The sequence below is a fragment of the Lycium ferocissimum genome, chromosome 1 (assembly GCF_029784015.1).
Source record: "Lycium ferocissimum isolate CSIRO_LF1 chromosome 1, AGI_CSIRO_Lferr_CH_V1, whole genome shotgun sequence".
Classification (NCBI taxonomy): Eukaryota; Viridiplantae; Streptophyta; class Magnoliopsida; order Solanales; family Solanaceae; genus Lycium; species Lycium ferocissimum.
Window position 1 is genome coordinate 28,834,095 of NC_081342.1, and position 14,540 is coordinate 28,848,634.

The window sequence follows — 14,540 nt, forward strand, 5'->3', positions numbered from 1 at the left end:
AAGTACCCAAGCGAGCACATGAAACTTGTAAATGCTCTGCTTCAGAGGCTATTCTTATTCTTTGTTTTATGTACATTTACATTCCATTACGATGAAATTAATGGTTCACGCCCGCTCAAAGGCATAAAGTATAAATAGAAAATAAAAACTTCAACATGGCTTGGAGGTTGGGGGGCTTGTGGGGGTTGGGGGGGTGGGGGTAGAGTTTCTTTCGATAAACCAAAATTGCAGCAAATGGAAAAGGAATAAATAATAATAATAATAATAATAATAATATTGTATACATTCATACTCAATATATGTTATACGAGAATGCATCGATATACACAAGTGCATGCATGTGGTGTAAGCTCCAAGCATAGTGCTGAATTGTAATTAACTCCTGTCCACATGGTATAGTTGCTTAGCTCACTTCACAAGCACGTGTCATTCCTTCGGAAGTTCGAATGATCGAATCATTACAACTTCCACGCAATGAGTATCTTTTTAAATTGGCATAACGTCTTGGGACGGTACAAAAATTTTCTGACTATATATTTACTAGTTATGGCCCGCTGTTTCAACAAACTTAAGATATAAAAATAGATATTTTAATTAAAGAAATATAATTTGTGTTAGTATAAGTGTACAACAACAACAACAACAACCATATACCCTATTGTAGTCCAATGAGTGGGTAGTTATATGAAAGCAAAATTTTCATTCCACTCCTTTAATATTTTAACTTCCATTTTGATGAAATTATTTAATTCAAATCAAATTTGGAACGAATTTGACATTATAACTTATATATCCTAATTTTAAAGTTATTTAGTTCTAAATAAATAATCTATACATAATTAATGAACTTTTAAGACAAATACATAATTTAACTTAGCGCAGATGGAGTCGCTCCTCTCTTAATCGGGGATTAGGGGTTCAAACATGGATATGGAAAAAAATCTTTGGAGGAAGCGCTCCCCCGAATAAAGGCGCGATGCAGTGCGAATTATCTGGATTAATTGGGCTCAAATGCCGATATCGAGCACCAATCAGAAAATCAAAGAACGTGAAAAATGGGGTAGGAGGTTCGATAGCTTTTGAAAAGTAGACTTTAAAAACAAAAACAAAAAAATTGACTTAAATAAATAAGATTAGGACCTAAAAGTAATTAATTAAAAAGTTTTAAAAAAATTTGAAAATTATTGTGAGGACTACAAAAGTCCCTAGGTTCGATAGCTTTTGAAAAGTAGACTTTAAAAACAAAAAACAAAAAAATTGACTTAAATAAATAAGATTAGGACATAAAAGTAATTAATTAAAAAGTTTTTAAAAAATTAGGAAATTATCGTGAGGACTACAAAAATCCTCACATTTGCTCTTATATAATATAGTAAATATCAAATCAATTAATGCATGATATGTGGTTAAATATATACAACTACTCCTATTATTTAACCATAACTAATTAATGATATATTTTAATTTCATTAGATCATTTAACTATGGAGAGTTATATTGATTTGGTGTAACAATCGGATAAATGTTACCTAAAAAAAACTTATGTCACCTGCGCATGTTGGGTCTGAAAAATCATACGTCTTCCTTGTAATTAAGAAGAAGAAGTTGTAATCAGGGAAAAAACTTTATATATATTTTATTTTGAATGGAGCATTTTATCTGAATGTACGAGTGGGTTCTACCTGCGTAGAGAGAACACCGCTCTACCTGTCACAGGAAAGGCGGTTATTGACACTCGTACGTGTCGTGCACAAAGTGTTCACAACAATGAACCAGCTAAAATTAGATTCTCAGAAAGGAGCTAAATCAAATGACTACATAAATTTTATAGATATAGATTAAATCATCTTGCATGTCGATATACTTATATATTGCATCAGCTGGTTCTTCAATTTGAAATATGTAGAGCAAACAGACTTAAGATTTATTTGGGTTAGCTCATTATAAATAGTTATAAGTTTTAAGTGATGAAACTAATTTTAAAATTAAGCAGTTATATATTTAAATATAAGTCTTGAAACTAATAATAAATAATTTATGTATTTGGTGAAAAAAGTGTTGGTAAGTTGTTCTTTTGTTAAAATGACTAAAATACTTTTTGGACAAAAAGTTATATAAATTTAAAAACATCCTTATAAAGAAAAGAACAAACTTATACTGAGTGAAGATAAATTTAGGAGTTTTTTTTTGGGACAAATATTTTGAAGAATTAGAAAAAATATCACAAATAAAATGGTTAAAAGTTTGATCAAACCAAAAGTAATTTATAAGTTGAAAAGTCATAAGTTCGTGATAACCAATTTATGACTTTTAGCTCATAAGCATATAATTTATCCCTGCTTATCATACTACCGATCGAAATAGTTGTTGTCTTGTCGAGAATCCATGTAAATAACAAAATAATATTAATAGGAAATTTGAAGAAAAAGAAGTATCCGTGGACGGCAGGATTCGAACCTGCGCGGGCAGAGCCCACATGATTTCTAGTCATGCCCGATAACCACTCCGGCACGTCCACTTGTTGATGCTAAGAATCTAAGCTTTCACTGTTCGACATTTACCGGAAATACTAAACTCCTAAAGCAAAGTGCAATAGATCTCTCGTCTTCTATTTGATGTAGGGCTTGTTTGGAAAGCCACCTAGGTAATTGGAATTGGCTGTAATTGAATGTAATTACGCAATTGACTGTTTGTTTGTGAGGGTAATTACAGGTTAGGTGGGAATTGGGTGTAATTGAAGGGTGTAATTACACTCTCCAATTCTCAAGAGGGGGCTGAGAATTGGGTGTAATTACAGGGTTACTTTTTAGTTTATTTCTTTTTAATTTTAATTTAATTTCTTTTATTTTTTAATTTATTTTTATTTCTATTATTTAATTTCTTTTTTATTTTTACTTTTTAATTATTTGTATTTTTTAAAATATATTTTTCTTTTTATATAATTTATATTTATTTCCTTTCTTCTCATTCTCAACCTTTACTTCTTGTGGTTCCATGTAATTGCTCGTATTTTTTTTTGTTTTTTTAATTTTATTCATTTAGTATAACCGTGTTAATATTCTAATTTTTAAAACTACATCTCTTAATATTAGAAAGAATGAGTCATTAGCAAACTTCGCATATAAAAAGTGAATTTATTAAAGTAGAATTTCGTTGTAAATGAGGTTATTGACTTATATTCTCCCTTTCTTTTGAATTATAGGAGTATTTACTTATGTTACGTTGAAACTTACTTATGTAATGTTAGAATTTGACATAAGAGTATTATGTTAAAAATATTCTTTCAGATTTTGAATTTAGGTTATATTTTCGATTTTAAAAATATTTGCTTTAGTACTATTGACTTGTTATTTCACATTGCATGTTATTTATTTTTCACTTACAGTTGATAGAATTATTGTCAAACATTTGAATAGTGTTATGGCATTATATTTATAAATATTCTTTTTTTGTCAAACATCCAATCCCATGATGTTCTCACAAAAAAGGTATGCTTTTAATTTTTATAATCAATTAAAATTAAAATATTATTAATTTGAAATTATATATCAATTATTTTTTACAATATTAGTTACAAATATATGATTATTAATTAACATATTTTCAAGAAATAATGTATTAGTAAATAACTAATTCAATATCATTTATAAAGGCACATATTTTTTAAATATTAATTTTAAATTTTTTATAATTACATTTTATTTTTAAATTAAATTATTTGGGTAATTACATTTGTGCAACCAAACAGCACGCTTGTAATTACATTATGACAAACAAACAGGTCGTTGCAATTACAATACTGTGTAATTACTAGGCTATGTAATTCCTAAGGTAGTAATTACACCAATTCCAATTACCAGGTGGCTTTCCAAACAGGCTCGTAATAAATATTGCGAACAATTTTGCGGCTCTACTTTTAGACAAACAAAATCTGTTCCCCAACAGAATTATTTTCTTAAACAAGATTCTTTATTCACCTTCTTCGGCAAAAATCTCTTAGTGGATTGTTTTCTCAATAGTTGAATCGAAAGAACCTTTCAAACCCGAAGAAAAGGACCAATTTAGCTTTTTGAAGCTGAAAGTAGACACCATTTTGTATTTAAATGCTAATAATCCATAGCCAAAACTGTTACTCCCTCCATTCCAATTTATGTGAACATATTTTCTTTTTAGTCTGTGCAAAAAAGAACGACCTCTTTTCATATTTGGAAACAATTTACCTTTGTGCAATGATTTATAGTCACACAAAATATATAAGCCTCATTTTATATCACAAGTTCAAAAGTTCTATCTTCTTTCTTAAACTTCGTGTACAGTCAAATAGATTCATATAAGTCAAAACGAAGGAGTATAAGAGACTAGGGAAATTTTTTTGAAGGTAATTTTTAACCATCTCGTTCAATTTAGAATTTGTTTGGGTTAGCTGATTGTAAAAGTTGATAAACTTTAAGTCTTTGGAAAATACTTTTGAAGTGCTGAAACTGATTTCTGAAAAGGATCGAAAATACTAGGTAAATTTCATATATGGTCACATAACTATGACTTTTTTCATCAAAATCACTTAACTATGTTTTCTAACACAAAAGTCACAAAACTTTGCTTTTACTCTTTGACTATCATCATCTATTAACTAGGTGTGATTTAATTCGTAGATACGTAATAGTTCAGGTAGGAAAGGAAAACACCTGATTGTTGGAGGTGAAACTCGCAAAAAAGTGATAATTCAGGTGTCTTTTTTACCATTATCTCATAATACTAGTATAACCAATATCAATAATACCAAAATAATAATAGTACTAACTACCGAAATAAAAAAATTCGATTTCAACAACCATGCCATTATTAATTTACTAGTTACAAGTCGCCCATGCTCCCCAGCATTAAAACGAACATTAATTAGTAGTCAAATTTTGTTATACTTCTTATTTTTAGATAGTTAATAAAATTTAGAGAAAAAGTTTTTTATGAAGTTCAAACTAACCCTTGATTTGCGCGAACCGTACAATAGCAGATTTTTTATTTTCAAAAATTTTGGGTTGGTCCATGAGTTTGAGTTTGAGATTTCATATATTTTAAATTATACAATGTAAATTAATTTTATTAAATAAATCCATCATCCAGAAAGTACTAATTCATGTATAGTAATTCCTGCATTATTAATTTCTTCATAACTAATTCCTGTATAATAATTTCTGCATTATTAATCTCTGTATAACTAACTCCTATATAGTAATCCCTGCATAACTAATTCACGTATAATTAATCCTTGCATAATTTATTTTAAAATCAAACAACTCCTAAGTGAATGAACAATGTATGACAAAAAGCCATTATTAGACAAACAAAATAATATTAGTGATAAGAAAATGATTCTAAAAATTAGATAGAGGATTGACTTATACAAAGGTTATTTAAAAAAAAATAAAAAAAAAATACAAAGGTTAAAAAGTGATGGGGTTAAATTGTGGATGGGGTTCTCCCACGTGTACAATTGACATCATCAACAATTGACAGTATTTAAAGTCCCCAAACTTGCGAAAATTTACAAATTTATACATGCTTAACTAACAGAATAAGTTGAAGTAACGAGGGCAAATTATAGCTTTAGAAAAGGCCCTACACATCACATAACTTACAAAAAAGGAGAATTCCTGGTATTTGTGTCAATTAAACAACACAATCCAACTTTTATTGAATCTCGTACAATATCCCTAAGCATGAACTAAACTTAATTTCAATTAAATGCCAAAATAGTCCTCTATGGTCGGCAAGGAGGACAACGGGAAGCACCGGGAACTGTCTCTTAGTAATTATGCCAACAAGTTTCTGCAAGATCGATCTTTATAATTCCCAAGGTTTGTATTATAAGTTTAACCAGTCTTAGGAAAAGGTGGCGCTCGTTTGCCTGGAGGTATAGGCGTTGAGCTATTTTATCATGGATCCCTTCTTCTTGTTTACTTTCATCCTTAAGACCTTGTCAATTTTCTTGTTCATGATCTTCAAGTACCTTCACTTAACTTTTTACTATTTTATTTGTTTAATAAATACAAATTCAATTAAAAATTCGACCCAACTCAATCCAAAACTCATATCCAACTGATAAAAATCTTTTACTCTTTTTTTTTTAAAAAACAAATAGTCTAATAAATACAAATTCATTTAAAAAGAACCGATCCAACCTGACCCATCCAAAATTCACATGCAGAAATTTTAAAAAAAAATACTATTATTCTTGCTTAGAATTTTGCTATATAAGAAGCATGTCATATGCTAAAACCATTGCCAGTCAAATATAAAATCTTATTTTTCACTCATCTGAAAAGAATAATGATATTTTATTATTCTTTTCAATTTAGAGACTCCATAAGTTCACCTGACTGGCAGTCATTCCAGTTTAAATCCCTTCTTTGAGTTATTATCTACTTTAATGTAAGTCTTTATGGGGCAACAAGAATAAAAAATCAGCATATCTTATTTGGTTTACAATAAGGAATATAAAAGGCTGGAGTAAGAAGCTGAATTTTAAGTCTAATATTTACTACTACTTACATCGAAAGTAATTATTTTGTGAGATTTTTTTTCAAATTCATTCGCCCATTTAGTTTTGTAATTTCTGCATGTGGGTTTTGGTGGGACCAGTTAGGACCACCCTCATAGTATTGTAATTTCTGCTCGTGAATTTTGATCGGGTCAGGTTGGATCGATTCTTTTTATTGAATTGTATTGATTAGTCTAATTTTTTTGAAAAAAAAAAAAAGTAAAAGATTGTTAGCGATAGAAAATAAGCGTGTCAATTGGGCCGGGTCAGTCCGGGACCGACCTACCTAATCGGGCCCATAACCGGCTCGGCCCCCAATCCAGTAAAAGGGTGGTGGGTTGGGCTAGTGGAAAAAATTAGGGGGCTGGCCCGGACATGCCATGTAGCCCGGTAGCCTGGCCCACCAAGAGCCCGGCCCGGCCCACTTCGAATTAATTTTTTTTAAGAAAATCATAAATATGCATTTTTACATATATATGACAGATTTCGTAACTTACACCATTTCTTCTTTTTTCTCCTTTTTGCTGTAATAAATAAGTTGGTAACACCAAAAATTATGGCGGCAGAGAAAATATCTTTTGGTGAACATGATTAGAGCAAATTAATATAATAACACTATTGAGCATGATGGATATTATTATAAAAATAATCAATTAGCATAATTAAAAGGAAGACAGTTATGTCGAAATGTTGTGTCATCAGTCATCATCGTTAAAATGAAATAAAAGGATCAACTCAAATAGAAATTGGAAGATAGATTGTGATGAAGTACCAAAATGTAGAACAACGTAGGAGAAAAGTAGGAAGAGAGATGTTCTTTTGGTATATTTATGGATAAAATAACTGTACCTATAATTGTAGGACTCTTAAAATTTTGGAAGCAAATATATGAAATATTTATTAATTATTCAAACCATAGTTAGAACCTTACTTTAGTTAATTAAAACTTAACCATAGTTAGACTCCCTACGGCTATTTAAGTGCTAAAAATTATAAAAAAAGTTGAGAGCGTGATACAAGACTACATAAGTAATTTAAAATAAAACTTCAAACTTAAATTGATAACATTGCAAATTCAAAACATATAAACTTGAACGGTTAACTTATTACGAATGAAAAGTTCAAAACGCTAGCATCGATGGAGAAATTTAAAGAAGAGATAAACTTCAAAGTTCAATTTTGTGCCTTTTGTCCAAGTGCCTACATAACGGACCGGTACCCCCAAAAACCGGTTCAGACTTATGGAGATATATTTGACCACAATGTTGACATTTAACATGTTCCTCGTCTACTCGCTGAAAATGCAACTACATCGGACTTGAAATTGATATTCGGACTGGAGGAGGAGGTGGAGGATTATCATTATCCATTAAATTTAAATTTTGAAATTTGGATGAGTAGGAAATTTAGGGAAAGAGGAGAAGAGGGAATTGTGAGATAATATGGAGAATAATGAATGGTATTTATAGATTGAAAATAAGACCAAAGTATAATTTAAGGAACTTGATGGTTAAAATAAAGTTGACAACAACTTGATTTTAAAGTATCAAACTTAATAAATTTTAGTATTAGATTTTTTTCTTAAAATAATTAAAATCCAGCCCGGCCCAATTAGCCCACTATATACCCCTCCAACCCGGCCCAATTAGCCCACTATATACCCCTACCCAGGTAGGGGGCTGGGCCGGACACCCCTTTCCTCCTCCAACCCGGCCCATTAACTATGGCTCGGCCCGGCCCCATGTGATCCGCATTTATATGGCCCGACCCAATTGATAGACTTAATCGAAAATTAGTTTGGATTGAGTCAGGTCAGAGTTTTTCAATTGAATTTATATTTAGTAATATAAAAATAAATAAAATAGTAAAAAAGTGAAAAATAAATAAACTAGTAAAAGATTATCACCCACTAGAAGTTGGATTTTCCAGCATATGTGACTTTAGTTTAAGGGCAAAGTTTTGTGACTTTTCTATTAGAAAATACAGTTAAGTGATTTTGTTGAAAAAAAAATCATAATTGTATGACCATATATGAAATTTACCCCAAAAATAATCCTAAAGTATTGGAAATAGAGTAGTTTTGCCCTCCGCTGTCTTTCGGTATCAAAATTTTAAACCACACTTTCCCTCCTTCACTAGCGGAACTCCAATTCAAATTTGACCGAGTTTAAAAAAAAATAACTGACATGAAGCTCCAACTCAAACAAAGAAGGATAATAAAGAGTGATAAATCACAAATTCCTTACTTGAGAGTTAGAGTAGTAAAGGGATGAAGAGCAAACACAGGAAACGAGAATTAGTACAAATAGTGGAAAAGAAAAGCACGGAAATGAACATCAGATATGTACACAGAAAAATTTCATCCGCATCAGAAAGCACATCACAAGGCAATGCAAACATTGGAGGATGGTACAACAAAAATTCCAATAATAAAGCACCAACAAGGAGGGTTTTCATCAAAACGGGAGAGGAGGATCTTACCGGAGGTGGTTTTGAGAAGTACAAGACATGAATCAATGCAGCGGAGCTCCGATTTGCGAGAAAGCAACAATGCAATGGCATCATGGAGATGAAAATTGACAAGTATAGTGAGAGATTGAGCTTTCAAGCACAAAAGAAACACACGGAGAACAACAACGAGGAACATTGGAAGAAGCTCCAGTGATGATTGTCGCCTGAAGTGGTGGAGCAGATATCATTTAGGGCCGCTAAGAGCATTTCTTCAGATTCACACCTGGAATAGACGAGGATGCATAGCAACAACAAAGATTTCACCTTCATTTTGCATTGAGAAGATGAATTGGACGCAGATTTGCACAGAGAAATCAAGGTTCTAGAGTGCCGACAGGAGAGCGAATAAACGGCCAAATAACATAGAGTTTGCAAATCTAATTTGTTGCAAGATTTTCACTTTCCTTTTTCCGCTTTTTGCTTTATTTTTGGACCCTTTTGGTTTTCCTAATTTATAAAATTACCCTAGTGGCTTATTTAAAAAAAAAAAAAAAACTCAAACAATCCCCTCTTAACCCTATCCCTCCTGCTTGGTTGCAAATGTTTGAGAGGGAGAGGTAGAGGGTTGTCCGAGTGGAGCTCCATGTCAATAAAAAAATAACTTGGTCAAATCTGAGTTGGAGTTCTATTAGTCAGGAGTAGCAAATGTGCTCCAATTTTAGACGGCGAGGTTAATTTTGATACCAAAAGTTATCAGAAGGCAAAAGTGTTATATTTCTGATAGTTTGTGACTTTTTAACCCTTTTTCAAATTAATTTTCATAAATGAGCAGTTTTGTATTTGGATTAAAGTGTTGAACTAAGAATACGAAGTTAATGTTATCGATAAAGAAATGCTAATAAGCTATCTCTTGTAAAAATGAGTAAAACATCCTTATTTTTTTAGTCAAAAGTATAAATTTAAAAGTATCTTTGTAAAGAAAAGGAGGAACATTGAATATAGGGTGAAGGCGAAGTTCAAAATTTTGTTTTAGGAGAATTTTAAAAAATATTAAAGTTAAAATAGTGTCCATTACTAATCATATGAATTACCTCTGTTGAGTCACTTTCCACCATGATTGGCTTCAAGTTTTGTTGTACTGCTATGGTGAGTCCCTCCTATAGCGCAGCAATTTCACTGTATGTATTTGTTGCAAAGGGTAAGCTTTTGGTATATCCAACTATCCAGTCGCCATTGCTGTTCCTAATCACCCCTCCCAGTCCCCCAATTCCAGGGTTCCCAATGCAGGCTCCATCAGTGTTGAGTTTCTACTGACCTCTATTCGGTGAAATCCATTTTACATGAATGTCCATGGTGGGCCTGGTGTGATGTGGGTTACTTATGAGCAGACAGTATTCCATGGCTTTCGACCATGTGTCTTTGTCATTGATGGGATCTTTTTTGTGGTTGAATTGGTTGCTATTTCTGGTGAGCCATATGTGCCAAAAACAAAAAGAGATGATATCTTTCCAAAGTAGAGAAGAGTCGATTCTTTTGTTTTTGATCTTTGTCAAGATTGCTGGCCCAACTATGAGGGTTGAAATGAATTCTGATTCCGAGGTTGTCAGGCTTGCTGAGGTTGTACATGTTGTGCCAAAAGGTCAAGGCATTAGGACAGTCATAGAAGATGTGCTGAATGTTTTCATTGGTGTCATTGCAGAAGCTACTAGTGTCTTGGATATTCAGCCCTATGGAGGCGAGATAACTGTTAGTTGGGAGCCTCCATGCTGGAGTGTTATATCCCGTATTTTGAACAACGGGACAACTTGTGTGAATTATGAGAAGTTAGGGATAAGGCTATCCCGAGAGACCTTCGTTTGTTTTAAAGGCTTAAATTGTGTATGATTCCAATGTCTTGAAAATGTTAAAAGAACACTTGGAGGAATTTTCCATTTTTAGTAAGTGACCTATTTTGGGAAAGTTGAAAATTCAAAAAAAAAAAAAAAAGAGGGCAAGGGTGGCCGGCCACTTCATAAGTGGGCCAAGGCCACATGGAACATGTGATGTATTATAAGAGATGACTAGGTCATCTTCAACACTTAGCCAAAAAATTCTAGAGAAATCAAGAAACCAAAGAGAAGAGAACTAGAGGGGTTCGGCCATAGAGAGGAAAAAGCAAGACCAATTTCTAGCCATCAAAAAAATAAATTCTTCAAGCAAATTTGCTAATTCAAGGGTGCTAAGTAACGTGGCGTTGTTATTTCGGAAGTTAGTTCGCTCGTTTTCTCTAACGATCAACTTTGGTTAAGTTAAGAAGTTGAAGAAGAAAGGTGAGTTTAATCTTGTTTTCTTGCGTTATAGATGGTGTATATGTGTTGTTGTATGCTAAAATGGAAGAAAATCATGTTAGGGGGAAGTTGAAGTTGGCCGTGTATAGTGGATGTGGCCATGTGTGAGTGTTGTAGTATAAGTCATGTATTCATGTTAGTTGGCGTGTTTTAATTGTTGTAGTGTGAAGAAAAGAATGAAATCATCCTTAAGTGTGAAAATGGGTGTTGGCCGAATGGCCTCCCTTATGTAGTCTTGAATGAATAAATTGTCGTTAGTGTTTTCGCCGTCGTCGTTATGGATTTTATAAGGAAAAATGCAAGTTTGATGACTTAGAATGATGTTATGTTGGTTATGGCATGACTTGAGAATTTATGTGAATTTTATGCAATTTCTACATTTATGAATATTGCGTTGTTAGGGTGTGGATTAATGATGTAAATCATGAACTTGGAAAAGAAGAGTGTATTTGATGTTGTTCTCGGGTTTGGGGACCATTTCGGGTCCAATGGAACAATATTTGGATTGTTGGAAAAATTATATGAATTGCTTAAAGTGTTATTGCATATGGTTTGAATGGGTTCGGACTAGTAGTTGAACGTATGAGCGTTAATATCGATTTGGTTGCATGAAGTTAGTGACTATATGGGAATGTCTCTAAGTATATAGCAATATGTGTTTAGTGTTGGAATATCTTGGGATTGAATATTAATGTTGGAACGTATTGTGAATCGACTTTTAATGTTGTAGTTTGGTTGTTGGTTTGGTTGTTGTTGATAATTGAGCCGAGTTAAACCTCGGGGATGTTGTATATATAGGGGAGATGCCGCCCAAATTTCTGTAGACAAGTATTGGTTAAGATCGAATTTTTTAAAACCTTATGAATAATATTTGGTAAATATGACCAAATGTAGATTTTGGACGAAACGGGACTTGAAGTTGGACGAGCGTAAAGGACGAATAAGGTATGTAGAGCTCTCCCATTTCTTCTCTTGGCATGTCTTAGATCTACTAGGCTCGAATTTGGACCTTGGGGACAACTCTATTCTTCAGAATTTACGTCTAGAAACGCTTCTTTTTCATTCAGTAGAATTGAATGGTTTATTGTGTGAATAGTTAGAGAAATTGTTTTAAACCTCTAAAACTTGTGCAAATGAAATCCGATTGTCTTAAGATACTCATGAATGACGTTATGAAGTTTGACATGTGCAATTTACATACGCCACCTCATTTGACCGAGGTGGGCCCACTTTGTCCGGATCTTTCCCTATTATTCCGCTTGAACTACTTGAAAATAAAAACTAAGGAAAGTTTAGCTACCTTTCTAATTTTTACAGAATAACTGTTATATTTATTTATTTGAGTCCTATGATCTACTTTGGAATTTGCAATTACTCCAGAAAGATTATTCTGATACGAAATGTTTCGACATCCGCAAGATTTATGCTCTGACTATTATTAAAGGTCCGCTATGAGATCTGTCATCTGTGCTACGCCTTCGAGTCTTTGTAAGATTGTTGTATGTTTTATATTGCATATGGTATTCTCACTACTCTGCTCGTGCAAGCTTAATACGTCTTTCACCGAGTCCGGCCGGGTATGAAATCGTGCACAAGCCTCATTGCATTATGCACCGAGTCCCCTCACGAGGGCGGGTACGCTATACACATATATATACGTGTATGATGATCCGATGATGTGATGGTATGGGGATGGCGGCCAGATGGCATTTGATAATCCTACTCACCGAGTCCCTCACTGTAGGGCGGTACGCATATACGCATATGATTACATGCTTACATGATTACTATACATGATGGTTGCATGACCTTATTTACCGAAAGCCCCTCCCGGAGGGCCGGGCACGTTATATGTGCGTAATGACTTGATGATATGATATGGATATACATGATATACGATTCACGAGTAAGTTTTGATTTCCTAAGTTCTATACTTATTGCGATACGATCTAGTTCGATTTATGTTCCTACTTACCGTATTCTCGTGCTTTACATACTCGGTACATATTCCGCACCGACCCCCTTTCTTCGGGGTCGCGTTCGCCCGCAGTCTGCCGCCGCTTGAGGATCCACCGCCTAGGCCATACGTTGCCTTTCGGGAGTGCTCCTTCCTAAGAGCTCATATATTTTGGTATATATACTTTCTCGTTGCATATGTATGTACTTGTTCGGGGGTACGGCGGGGCCCCGTCCCGTCATATGATTCGTACGTTCCCGCGAGGTACGTGGACATGTTTGTGGGTTAGGGTCATCTTTGTACGTATGCGTATGTATATGTTGTGTCCGGGCGACCCCACGCGCGCGGCCTGTCCGCATATATATATATATTTATATGTTGTGTTGTTGGCCCTGTGTGGCCTTTGTTGGTATTTTCTGCGTGCAGGGTTATTCTGGATAATCCGTAAAACAAAGGAAGCTCTGCCGAAATTTTTCTGGAAATTATCCAAATTTGGAACATAGCCTTGTCGGCCCCGGTTGGATACCTGGACGTGTTTGATATAACTTGAGATAGCGTTCGATAGATGCGTTTGGGTGCCCAGATCGGGCACCAGTCACGGCCTACGGGGTTGGGTCGTGACAAAGAGGATCCACATGAAGTATTTAATTTTGTTAGGAGTGCTCAACTTCCATATCTAGTTAAAGTCAGCCTTATCTTTAGATTATATACATTCTCTCCTCCTACCCCAACTAGTTATATGAGCTCCGTGTTAAGCCTGGACCCAAATTGAAAATATAAAAGTAATAATATTTTAATTAAAGAAGTATAGTTTGTATCATATTTACTTATCACATAATTAATAATTACTTATCACATAATTAATACTCCCTCTGTCTCAATTTATATGCGGGTTTACCTATTTGGGGAGTCTAATAGCTTTTTCTTTGACTACATTTTCTCCAATTCTTTTCATATATTGTAAATTATTAATTATGCAAACTTATAATACTTTTATTTAGTTTTCAAATGTTTAAATTTTATTACAAAATGCTCAAATAATCTATATTTGAAATTGTAGACAAAAAAAGAGTTGTTTCACTCCCCAAATAGGTCACCCCTCATATAAATTGAGATGGATGGAGTATAATTTAATGGCACGTTGAATTTGTACCGTTAATAAGTCTTCATAATTATTAAAGTTTTTTAGTGACCTAATTATATAATTTAAACAAAAGATTATTTATGAGGAAGGAAGTTTGGCAGGAGAATTGTCAAATGTCAAAGG

At 33.4% G+C, this 14,540-nt stretch overlaps 1 long non-coding RNA gene and 1 other non-coding gene across 2 annotated transcripts; both read right to left on the minus strand.

Annotated features, from left to right (window-relative positions):
- Positions 1–2,436: 2,436 nt before the first annotated feature.
- On the minus strand, positions 2,437–2,518 carry TRNAS-AGA (transfer RNA serine (anticodon AGA)). The gene has a single exon. It is a non-coding gene; the product is annotated as a tRNA-Ser (tRNA).
- Positions 2,519–7,571: 5,053 nt separating this feature from the next.
- On the minus strand, positions 7,572–9,721 carry LOC132029751 (uncharacterized). Its single transcript, XR_009407911.1, has 2 exons — positions 9,020–9,721; positions 7,572–7,874 (listed from the first exon to the last, which is right to left on the minus strand). It is a non-coding gene; the product is annotated as an uncharacterized LOC132029751 (long non-coding RNA).
- Positions 9,722–14,540: the final 4,819 nt, after the last annotated feature.